This window comes from Pygoscelis adeliae, unplaced genomic scaffold (assembly GCF_000699105.1).
Source record: "Pygoscelis adeliae isolate BGI_AS28 unplaced genomic scaffold, ASM69910v1 Scaffold42, whole genome shotgun sequence".
Lineage (NCBI taxonomy): Eukaryota > Metazoa > Chordata > Aves > Sphenisciformes > Spheniscidae > Pygoscelis > Pygoscelis adeliae.
Genome location: NW_008824283.1, coordinates 2,234,859 through 2,247,107, shown reverse-complemented (window position 1 = coordinate 2,247,107; position 12,249 = coordinate 2,234,859). Strand labels below are relative to the sequence as shown.

Sequence of the window (12,249 nt, the reverse complement as noted above, 5' to 3'; positions counted from 1 at the left end):
GACCCCGACCGCGGGGTGTTTCACTTGGGAAGCGGCGTAGCGGAGGGGGGGAAGGCACCGGAGGGAGGCGCTTTAATGGAAGTTGCTGGTGGAAGTCTGGCGTCCCATCTCCCTGCGCAGCATCTCTTGCCGTCACAGCCCTTTCCAAAAAGGAGAAGGGTTAGAAGCCATCCAGGCTCTTTACCGACATGACGGACCTTGAAATGCCTCTCGGATTATTTACCTGTTGGCAATCTCTCCTGAAATCCACACCATCCCCAATCTTTTTGCCCCACGCCTGCTGCTGACAGTTCATCAAAGCCTTTTTTGCATGCTCTGACTGCACAAAGACTAAAACTGCTCTCAAGTACATACCAAGCCCATCCCCATTACAAATCATTCCTCACACACAGGTCTACAAAGACACCTGGAAGTTCAGGTCTTCGGGGTCCAGGACAGCATCCTTTTTCTCCTTGCTCTCCTCCTGCTGCACATAGTACCACCGTTCAGCAAACTGCACTGCATCATGGATGCTGTGGAAAGCCAGCTGACACAACACAAGCCACCACAACCCTGCAGGTTGACAATCGTGACCACCCCCAGGACAGAGGTCTGCAACGAGTAGAAGAGCAGGGCAATCCACAGCAGCACTAGCAGCAGCACCAGGAGGTGACTAGGCCAGAGACCTGGGTCTGGGTCCCCGTGGACTCCTTCAGCAGAGTCTTGGTCAGGACCACAGAGCTGGCAAAGCAGTAGAAGAAAGAAGGGATCAGGTTGCACGTGCCAATGGCAATCATCTCTTGGTTGGCATGGACAGCGTAGCCATGCTTTTTGCCAAAGATTTCCGCCACGGAGACAATCACGGCAAAGCCAGTAACAGCAATGGGCAGAGCATCAACTGCCAGGCTGGAAAACAGGTTTATATCTGGTAGAGTGGGTTTCCTGAAACCAGTGGGGATATCCCCTAACAGCAGACTTGTATCGCTCTTCAAAATTAAAGTAATAAGATATTACTGTGGCTACAATGACCACCAGCAGCTCTATGGAGAATGGGGCCTTCATCTTCTCCTTATACTGGTCATCGATCTCTTTGACAGGCACTATGATGGCCAAAGCAACCAGGCTAGTGACCAGGTCACAGATGCTGGTGTTCTGGATGTATCTGAAAAGGTCAACCTACGTCAAGATGAAGGACCCCACCCCTTCATGACGAGGGATTTTTAGTCCCAGGAGATACTTCATCTGGGAGGTGATAATGGTGAGGTTAGATCCAGTCACAAAGCCACTGAGGTGAGGTTCTGACAGGTAGACAGCCACAAAGCCCAGCTGTAAAACCCCCAGCAGGATCTGAAAAGCAAGTCAGCCATACCTTTAGCATCGATGAGAAAGGCTGGAAGAGGTGGCTGGCAATTTATGTCAGTCTGCTTCCACTTTAGCAGCTCTGGCTATTCTGTCTGCTAAGCATTGTGTGAGGCAGAGGACTTTGTCTTCAGTAGTTAATCTGGGGTATGAAAAACTAAAGAGACCTACCTATAACACTCATCTGTGGCTAGAGATGCCATACAAAGAAGCCTACAAGGTCCCTGCCGCTGTCTCCTTACAAGCAATAAGGGCACATAGTTAACAGTGAAAGTCCAGGCAGCAGCCCCATCAAAGCAGCTCTGAGCATCACTTGGTGGTATAAAACCAGTGTGATGCACTGAATTTTAGTTGTCCTGGTGAAAGAGCCTGAAGTTGTTCAGTGACAGCTAGGCCCAGGCAGTGGGGACATTGCCAGGGAGCATGGCCTTGGAAGGAGCCCCTGCTGATGGCAGGGTCCTTGAGAGCTGTTCTTGCCAGCCCCAAACCTGCTCTAACCTGCACCAGGAGCTGGCCCAGCTCCATGACTGGGGTGGTGGGAAGGTGGTTCACAATTTCTTCTCCTCCCTTGCTGAGTCTGATCCTAAGGATGTTTCAGACACATCCAAGGACCTGGCATATCCCATGGGGGGAAACAAAAGCTCACATTCAGCCATGTTTGGGGGTTTCTAAATCACTATATTTGATTCAAGGGTGTCAGGGTCTGGTCACATCAGGAAAAGTTTCTCATGACTTGTAAGTCTGAACCAAGACTGGAGCTTAGAGATCTTTAGCTCAGAGAAGTTCCTAGCAGGGAAAGGACACAGAGGAAACAGCACAACAGTGAACATTTGTACCTGGTAAAGACCAACCAGAAAGCTTAAGGAAAGGGCCACAGTGATGGCGTAGCAGCTCCTGTCACAGGCACCTGTCCTGTTACTGGAGGAGGTGGAGTTGCCCACCAGCAAAGAGCCGGAGTTGTCGTCGCTGTACCCTGCTAGCTGGAGGTGCCAGGTCACAGACTGCCCAATCATCAGGCATGGGACACCGAAGGAGCCCATGAAGTTACGGCGCAAAGTGGCCATAGCAATGTAGATGATATTGCAGAAGAAGTTGGTGTAGATTCCATAGATGGGTCCTGGTTGGCTAAGAGGGAGTAGGAGACAGACTGAGGGATGGCAACTATCCCCACCAGGAGCCCAGATATGACATCCCCAAGCAACTGCATCTTGACGTTGTAATGGGAAAGCCAGTCCAGCACTGAGAACAGCCGACAGAAGGTGGTGATGATGGTTTGATGATTGCATGTGCAGACCTCTCTGGCTTTCTTTAGAATGAGTTCCTTGGTGCTGAAGTCCGCAGGCTCATAGTCCTCCAATTTGGCATGTATAAAATTGGCAGGACTCTCTTCTGGTGTTAGGGAGCCCAGTGCGTCTTTGCTCTGTCCTGACTTCTGGCTTGATGTGTCCTCCATTGCACCAGGAGAGCTAAGGCAGGAGAGCAGGCAGCCATGACGTGTTGCAGTCATGTACATAATAACCCTGAGACCACGGTTTATATTGCATTCACACTGGCACAGATGCCCACATCAGGGACAGAGCTGCAGACTCGTGTGCTCCTTCCTAACATACCTCTTGTTCTGAAACACAGCAGCAGGATGGGGTAAGATCAGACAATATTATTTCATTGAAACTGAAACTTCTTCAGGAAGCCTGCATTTCTTGATGACACTTCCACTTAAGCAAAAACTATTTTGAAAATGTTGAGATGTTCCAAGTGATGCTTTAGGAATGTAACACATGGGTAAGGGAGGTAATTTGCAAAATAATTTCTCCTTTAACATTTCAAAAATTTAAATTACATTGCTGGCTTGCATCAAACAGGCCCATCACAGGGGCTCCTATCTGCAGAATGAAAGCATCCTACTTTTTCAGTCTGGTTAAGTAACATATTCACTTTCCAGAGCTACTCCAAGTTTTTTAGTCAAAATGCAGCTGCAACAAAACATACCTTTTTGTCAAGACTGAACAATATGCACAGAGAAAAATTCTCCTGAGAGGAGACCTAGAGTGGCTGCAGTTCAGAAATTGAACTGGGATGATGAGAAATGGCATTCCCCTGCCCTATGGGTTCGTTTAACATCACCAGTCCCAACCAAAATCTCTTACCGCTGGCTGCAGGGTGATACACTTGGTATTCTCTCACTACCTGGAGCTTCTCCCTGGCAGACAGACCTGTCTCCTCACCTCACAGCGCACACTGAACAGAGAAAGCACAAGGCTAACAACTGCAAACCTGTTTCCTTTGCCTTCCTTCTGGACTATGTGCCACTTCCCTTGAGAAGAGATCTGAGTCACTCAGCCAAGCCATCGGCCCTTTCATCTCGCTCCAGCCGATGAAGATGGTGCAGCTGGCCAAACAGAGCTGTATTTTGAAAACAGACATCATTCTGGGAGAGTATTTTTGATGAAAACTTTTTCTGACCATTAAGAATGATTGAAGGGGTTTAGAGAAGTGCTCCTGTCAGATAACAGTATTGCTGGTATCTGGAGATGTGTTTGCTAAACAAGGGGAACGATGCAAAGAAATCTTCCTGCATGTGCTATTGCTCTGCCCCTCCCTGAACTGAGAGAGCATCGTTGCCTGAGTCCTGCCAGGCTTCTCCGCTCAGGTTTTCACCTACTCGGGACAAGCTTTTGTTTCAAAAAACAATCAAAAAGCAAAACTTGTTCCAGATGACTTTTCTTTCCTGGGAGCTTTTCCACCAGCGTGCTGCCACCAGCCCCCTGCACTCTGCTCAGCCGCCTGCCCAGCTGCTGCCCGTGTGCCTCCACCTCTGCTCGGATGCACTGCGCTCACCCGCTTCCACAGAGCCAGCGACGCTGGGCTTCACCGAGGCTTTGTAAAACAGAGGTCTGCACAGACAGCAAAGGTGTGATGACACAGGTTATTTCTAGGCAGGCAGAAGAACTCTATATGTGTCAAATCTGCACAATCCACATTTTGCACGTGCCTTTTAGAGACCAGGACAATTTTTTTTAGCACAAATAACAAGGGATTTTGCTTTGCAGAAGTAAGCATGATTTGGTAAAGTGCAGGGTTGCATTTCTTTTGTAGGTAAAGGTGAACAACTGCATTAGTGGCCAGGAAAAAAGGTAATGTCTCATCATCCTGAATTGAAACAGCAGCCTCATAAATACCAACTGTAACTGTTCTGCCCTTGTGATCCCAGACCTCTCAGCACACGCTCCCACTCACCTCATTCTCCACTCTTCCTTTTCCATCTCTTTTCCATCAACCTGGTCTCTTAAGATTTTGCTGGATGTGCCATTGCCCTGTGGAGCAGGACAAACGCCTGGCAGTCAGGCAGCTTGGCCCCTGCCTGTGCTCCTGGCACTGACTGTCTTCTGGGCTTGGGGAGGGGGCTGAGAGCCCAAGGCATTTGGAGAGATGGTGTGGGGTATGGAGAGATGACATTTTCACAAGGCTTTGATTTAGATGCTGGGGAGACACCCTGAGGGAAGAGAAGGGGAAGATCAGCATCCTGAGCTACATTTATCTCATCAGTGGAAGTCTGTATCTCAGTAGTTAGAAGTAAATAAATAAGAAACATCAGTGCTCTCTGGCAGCAGGAAAAAATGAGAGCACATGGTAGGGGAGACAGCTGCTCAGTGTATTTATCTCTTTATATGAATTCTTTATTCTCTGCCATTCCTCCACAGCTCATGTATTTTCAGGTACATCTGTTGATAGCTCCCCTTTCCCTTCCCCTTCTTTCAGTAATGGACTGTATCTTTCCTTAGCCCTGCCATTCCTCCTGTCCTTAAAAGATGATCCTTTCATATGCTTTATAATCCTTCCTAGTTATAGCTCATTTCGTGTCTTGGCCTGTCTGATGTTGTCTCTACTCATTCATTTTCCTTTTCCATCTTCTTCCTTAGCAAATAACCCAAATTTCCATTTTCTGTACGATTCCTTCATCTTGAAATTCAGTCACTGAAGAACTGGTAAGTCAGTCATTGAAGAGCTGGCCAGGCTGGTCTTTTAAGTCAGCTTGTTTGCTGGGATGAAACACATCTGAGCACAATCCATCTTTGGGTTTTGAACTTATTTAGGAAGCATTCACTTCCAGTTCTAGAACTCTGATCTGTCCACCGTGAAGATGGGACAAAGCACTTTTTCCATTTGTGACAGTATCTAGGCTACCTTTAACCTCCGCCCTGCCTTTACTGCCTGCTGCTGCTTTTTCCTTCCAACTTCCATCTTCACTTACATATTCTGGAACTCTTTTGTTTGTTATGATTTCCTTTACCACCTGATATAGCTTGGTAAGCCTTGATATAGCCACGTTCTTCCACCTCTCCAAGGCATACGTTTTGGTGAGCAGTTCTTTTTTCCATTCCTTCTGTCTCCGTGCCTCCCCTGCCATCCTTCCCTACAATTTTTTCCCCCCTTTCTTGTGTGCAAATTCCCAGTTGCTTTTGTATACTCAACTTTAAAATATTCCATACTTTCCCTGCAACTACGTTCTCAAGCTCCTTGTCCCAGCTGGTTCCCCTGTGCGTTTGGTTCTCTACGCTGACCTCTTCGAAACAGCGAGCTTTCATGCTAGGGCAGCTTCTGCGTGGTCCTCTCTGCACTGGAAATTCAGGCTGTGGGCACTGAGGAGAGGCCACTTTATGTTCTGCAGCCTGACAGAGAGGATGTAAGAACATATTTGGTTACACTGAACATTGTGTACATTGCTGAAATCACTTTTACTGTATGAGGTGAGGCAAGGGCGGAAACTGCAAACATTTCACATTTGCTCCAGAAAATGTATAGCAGACAGCTTAAAAAAAGAAACCAACAACAGTACTTCATGTGGCCTTGAGCTGGCTAAGGCTGCACTGCCTTCCAAATGCAAGGTCACTACAGCTAACTGCTGAAACTACTTGTTTTCAAATGCATCTTCAAGGGTTGTTCTATATTGCCACTATAAACTCACTTAACTGTTTAGCTCCATTCCGGGCAAGGCTGGGTTGGACAGATGGTATTAGCTTGAACAACGCAAGTGTAGACAGGACATTGCCTGCCAGTATCATGGCACCCTCTGTTTTTAAGACAAGCAGAAAGCATGAAATCCAAATTTTTCATTTATGGTATGGTATGTGAGCAATGTAACATCCATCTATGCAACAGCCATTGCAGCCAGCTGAAAACAGAGCAGTGGAAACCCAGGCTCCAGGTACAAGGACAATGCAGTAGTGGGCTATTTTGGTTTTCTATCCTAAAGTAGAAAAAAACCATGAAATTGCCTGGGTCCATGATTGTTACCCAGGCATTTTGCAGCAGGTAAGCGTGGTGAATTCAAGTCTCTGCTGCTGTGTCAATGCATCGCTTTTGTTTAACAGGACAAGTTGGCATCTCCAATTCTCTTTGGAACAGAGCTAACTGCACTGCACAAGGATTTTTGATTTGCTTTAAGGCATGTAAATACACTTATGACTATTTGGCTTCTGGAAGCCTTTCAAGTAGCATCCCACATGTCTTGGCTCCATAAATGGGCCAACCTGGCTTAGTACATTGCTGCACCCCACTGCTCCACAGTTACTTAGATCACATGCAACTCTATAAAGAAAAAGGCAAGTAAGCCAGGTAATGGTGCCAGGTATCTAAGAGAGATGCTTTTCCTTCCCTTCAGATTTTGGACTTGACAGTCTTTTTGGGCAGCTGCTGGTTCAGTTCCACTTGGAAATGAATTTTCAATATGTAGACATCTGCAAAACATCATCTTTTTTAAAGGGAAAAACAAGGAAAAGGAGACAAGCCCAGAACTGGTCCCACTGCTGAGATACGGCAAAATGCAACAAAAGCGCCCGAGGACAAAAAAGCTGAACAGAACCTCTCCTATGGTTTCTTAGAAAGCAATTATTCACATTTCTGCAAGAGATAACACCAGAGAATATGGAAGCAGTACACTAGGTCATCCCAGAAAATAAAACAGTTTTTGCAGCCTCCTGTTATTTGCAGGGCAGTTTATGCTAACGTGCAGGGGTCACAGCAGAGCATGCAAGGCAAAGATAAAGTTCTCTCCAGACATAAACACTGTGAGGCTAAAAGTGTCGCTCACCCTGTGACTGCACATGGTAATGCAGTCACACCACTCTGAAGTTTGAGAGGGACCAAGGAACCTACAAATAAATAGATAAATAGATAAAGAGCATCTATTTAAGCTACTGCTCGCTCCCAGCAATTAACCATGCAGACAGACATGCAAGGAATGTTTTTGAGTGTATTTTGAAAGATGTGAGATGGAGCATATGTCCTTGGAAAGAGACTCAGTGCAGAGGTAGCAGATCTAAAAGGACGTGGAAGAGCATCTTTGACCGCAGAGGTCATACACCACACATCAACTGTCCAGCTATCGAGGACACCGCACGCTGGGTCGACTCTTCTAACGCCCTGCTACAAATCCTTCCCCCAGCACTGATGCCCACTCGTAGAAGATGGAAAAAAAGAGCACTTCCAAGCACATCAGCTAGAGGATTTGGGTTGCATTCCCAATTTATATAAGGAGGGTGAAAATAATTCCTTGCAAATTTTTGCGGCACTTTGTTGCTGTTTTCATGTTTTTCCCTGCATGACAAATGTCCAGTGCTTATGACCCTTTTCCAAATTATCAAGCTAATAATTGAAAATGCTATAATTAAATTGATTACAGATGAATACACTGGAATAAAAAAGGGGAGACACATTTCTATTTCATATTGAACTGGCATTCAGCCCAGGCTATTTGGCATCATTTCAGGCTTGACCTGTGCATGTTGCCTATGAGCCCTTCACGGCACTGAAGCCGTGCTGGTGGGATGCTGCTTCCCCCTGTTAGCTGTTGGCTGGCTCACAGGGTCACCCTCTTTGCAGTTAACACAACTTGCCACCACCGCAGCACAGCAGGCACCATGTCGGGCAGAGCTCTGTGGCTCGCTCCCGAGCTCTCCCAGCAGCCATCATACACCACCAGCTCATCGTGCACCGAGGCAGGGGAGAGGGATCCTTCAGAGGTCACTTCTCAATGTCACAGGACAGAAAGATGCTCCAGCAGAGGGTAAGAAGCCCAGAAACCGCAGCACATCTCCAACTACCTGCCATACGACAAGACTGGATCTGCTATTAGATTTCTAACAGAAGGAGAAGCTTTTTCACACAACACAAATGGTGGGACAAACTGCCACGGAGTGTGGTGGGAGTCAAGAGGTTCAAGAAAAGGGATTAGGAAGCTTCACAGAGAAGTGCTGCAAAAGCTGTAACAAATGTCTAAGTGCTTAGGAAATTTCTAGCCTTACCAGGTGGTGGAAGGGCTCTGCATGGGCTGGACCCCTGGTACACCTTTCCCAAGCAGCCTCCACCACGCTGTGACCCAGGAGACGGGGCAGGGGATCTCATCTAGTACAGGAGCATGTATGGCAAGAATTAGTTGTCCACAGATAAGGTAGAGCCTTGAGTAGCACAGGTAAAGGGTGCTGCTGATTGAAGCCCGTTATCTCAGCTCTGTATCAGCGGGAATCAGAGTCACTCTGCTGAAAGCAATGGCTGTCCTATGCTTTTCAAGAGAGCAGAAAGCTCCTGCTGGCATTCTCTGTAATTGAGTGCTCCTACCACTCTGTTGGCACCAACACAAAAATTACAGCATGTGCGCCGAGGTCTCCTAAGGTAAAAGGCATCCTCAGGTAAAAGCTGAGGCGTGCTGGATCAGGAAAATCTTTTGCTTAACTCAAGGACATGTATGCAGAGATAATGACCACACTAACTGCCCAGAACTGCACCCAGAGCTGCTCTAATTTTTGCTCTGACTCTTACTGGCCATGACCTGACCAAGTCATATAACCTGTTATGTCAAATAACACTGAAATACATTGCAGCAATTTTGTAAGGCTGAATATGTAATACCATGTGCTATAACTACACATATTGTAAAGTACAAGTAGCACCAAATCTGACCAAATCTGTAATTTCTTGCATTTTAGGAATATGGACCTGGCCCACAGGAGGGTGCTGCTCACCGGCACACGGCACATCATCATCATCACATTGCTTATTACTTCTGATTATTCATGAGACAAACTGCAGCCTGGTTGCACAGAGCACTGAAGTCAGAATGAGGTGAAAGCCTGCTGCTGGCCGTGTATCGTCAGTCAATGCCCTGATTTATGTTGGCAGGAAACTTCCACGCAAGCCTACGTGTGTACCACACAGAGTGCGGGAGAACAGCGCACACAGCTGTGTATACGCTGCGCTTTACAATGGGGATTGGGCACAACTGCCAGGAAAAACAGGGACTGGGGACTCACTGCTCAAACGTGTGGCTTTTCTTTTTAAAATCTATAGCTGCAGCATCTTCTAAGGTATCAAGCATATGTCCAACAACAGAAAAAACATAAATATCATCTTTTAATGGTGATAACAAAATCCCAAAGATTTTACCATATTTGATAGAAAATTCTTGTGCTAACAAATCTTCTACAATGACAATAAGGCACATCAGCATTTAAAAATGACAACTGATACAGATCTAACAGACAGAGACAGTGTAAAGGAGAGTCAACAACATGCAGAGGCTATATCCCATAGCTGATGGTAGGACATAAGAAGACGACTGACAAAATACAACTTTCATCACAAACGTTTGGTCAGTGAGCACAGCACTCAATGTGGAGCTGATGGCAACACATCTCTCCCCACGCTGGGCACAAGGCAAGGTCCGTGTCAGCAAACACCCATCCAGCACGGACTGATGCCACAGAGCGAGACGGCTCCCCCAGCACCCTGGATTCTGCCACTGAACTGGCGGAAACATTATACCTTATTTCTACTGCACAGATAACTCACAGCAAAAAGTAAGGCGATCTTTTATACATACGATACAAGTTTTCCACATTTTATTCAAATAAACTATTTTGAAAACTGGTTAGGTCAGCCGACCGATGGGATCTATTCCATTCCTGAGGCCCTGTTTGGTTAAACTGATTCTCCAACTCGAAAAAACTACTCCAGGAAAAATTTGCCATTTTGTTTATTCTGCAAAACATTATGTCACAAATATCTAAAATTATTCTGAATTTAAAATAATTCAAAAATCATACCCCAGGACATACCAAGGCACCAGAGATGATGGTCAGGGACTCAAGAGGCTGATGAACTCAGAAGCATCATGTGCTTACCAGAAAAAGTGAGGCTTTACCTCTCTTTAACCATGTTTCAGCTGCATTTCAAATATACATAAAATTTACTTAATTCAAAAATTAGACTAAAAACTTGGACCCAAGTCCAGTCCCACTTCCTGTGGAGTCCTGAGATCATTTGGGAGCTGGACTTAAAGATAAGTGCTTTCAGAGCTAGAAGGAGCTGGAATTCAAATATTTTTGGCAGTAAATTTGTTCAATGGAGATTTGATTCTCCATCCAATGCTGTAATATTTTGTGTATTTGCACATCAGAGAAAGAGCAATATACCTTAGCTTATATCATCTCTAGAAAATAAAATAGAAAGGTACTAATTACACTATGAACTAAATATATATATTTTTTAAATATTTACCATTTTATGTAGCCAGAGGCCACGCTTTTAGCATTGTAATGATCTCAAAAGAAAATGCAAGACTCAGAATTATTTCCACTTCAGGTGGAACTTGATTGAACTAGTAAAGATCAGGTAGTTTTTCACATGAGCAGCTGATCCTACAAAGGCTTACAAACATGATAACCAAGTGCAAGTAATTCTTGGGACTTAACAAGGTCATTCACAGTGCAAAGTCTGCACTAAAGACATTGCTCCTTTTATCTATGCCAGCATAGTAGAAGTGCAAAGCCCTTCTAGTTTGGACAGTTACATCAATACTGAAGTCTCCCAATGGTATCCTACACTGAGACTCAGCAAAACAGAATAAGCTACACAGATACAAAGCACCTTGTATGGCATCAGCAGTAGATGACTGCTACCTGTGTCACAGCTTCATTAGCTTAGCTATGTTGGTAAAAAAAATCTAAAAGAATGTAAATCACCTCAATCATTTAATCACTTTTCCAAAGCATGTGAAAAAAAAACACAACAGAAGATAATGCCCTGAAACAAAGTATTTGCCTGAAGAGTTTCACCCTCAACTCAAAGGGTTTCCTCTTGTTCCAGTTTCTATGATCTTCTAGACCAGCAGCCTCCTACGGCCCAGCCGTGCTCCTCACTGCACTGGGAGCACAGGGAGGTTAAGGTCAGTTCTGAGCCTGGGTGAGTCCTGTGCCTGCCTGTGTGCCCGGCTGCAGGGCCAGCACGGGTGTTCCTGCACCGTTTCTGGAATGGAGACATGTGAGTGACATGACTTCAACCTGCTTAAAAGCCCTTTGCACCGGCAGCACTGGAGATGATAGCAGGCAGCTAAGCATGGTGGGGAACCGGGAGTGAGCACAGCCCTTGGGTGAAAGATTCAGGGAACTGGACGCAGGGAGATGCGCAGTGTTGCTGGTCTTCTCAAGGGAGGATTGGCCACAAAAAGACTGGACTCCACCAGGTAAGCATAGATCTAGGACCTGGCACTGGCAGAGTTCACGGCCGACCTCAGCACAAGGCCGTGGGAAGCAGCTGGGTATCAAAACCCTGGTGCGGCAGCCAGGATGCTTTCCTGCCTGTAATACCTCACCTCTGCACTTCAGACCCATTAGCAGTGGATTTTAATGCCTCTTGGCACGAGCCAGCAGAAGCAAGTGGAGACAAAGGAATTGCTGTGTTCCTTCCCAAGAGAGTAACTTTCCATTTATCGCTGCAGCCCGACGGGGAAGGAGCGCAGCAGTCATGGAAGCTCTGCTGCCCTGGCTGGGAAAGCCACGTGCGGACTTAGATTAAAATTAGATAAAAATAAGTAAGCATGAAAACAGAAATCCCTTATATGTGTATCGGGACAGC

General features: G+C 46.1%; 1 pseudogene; it reads right to left on the bottom strand.

The window, feature by feature from the left end:
- Positions 1–394: 394 nt before the first annotated feature.
- LOC103912319 lies at positions 395–2,791 on the bottom strand (annotated as a pseudogene).
- Positions 2,792–12,249: the final 9,458 nt, after the last annotated feature.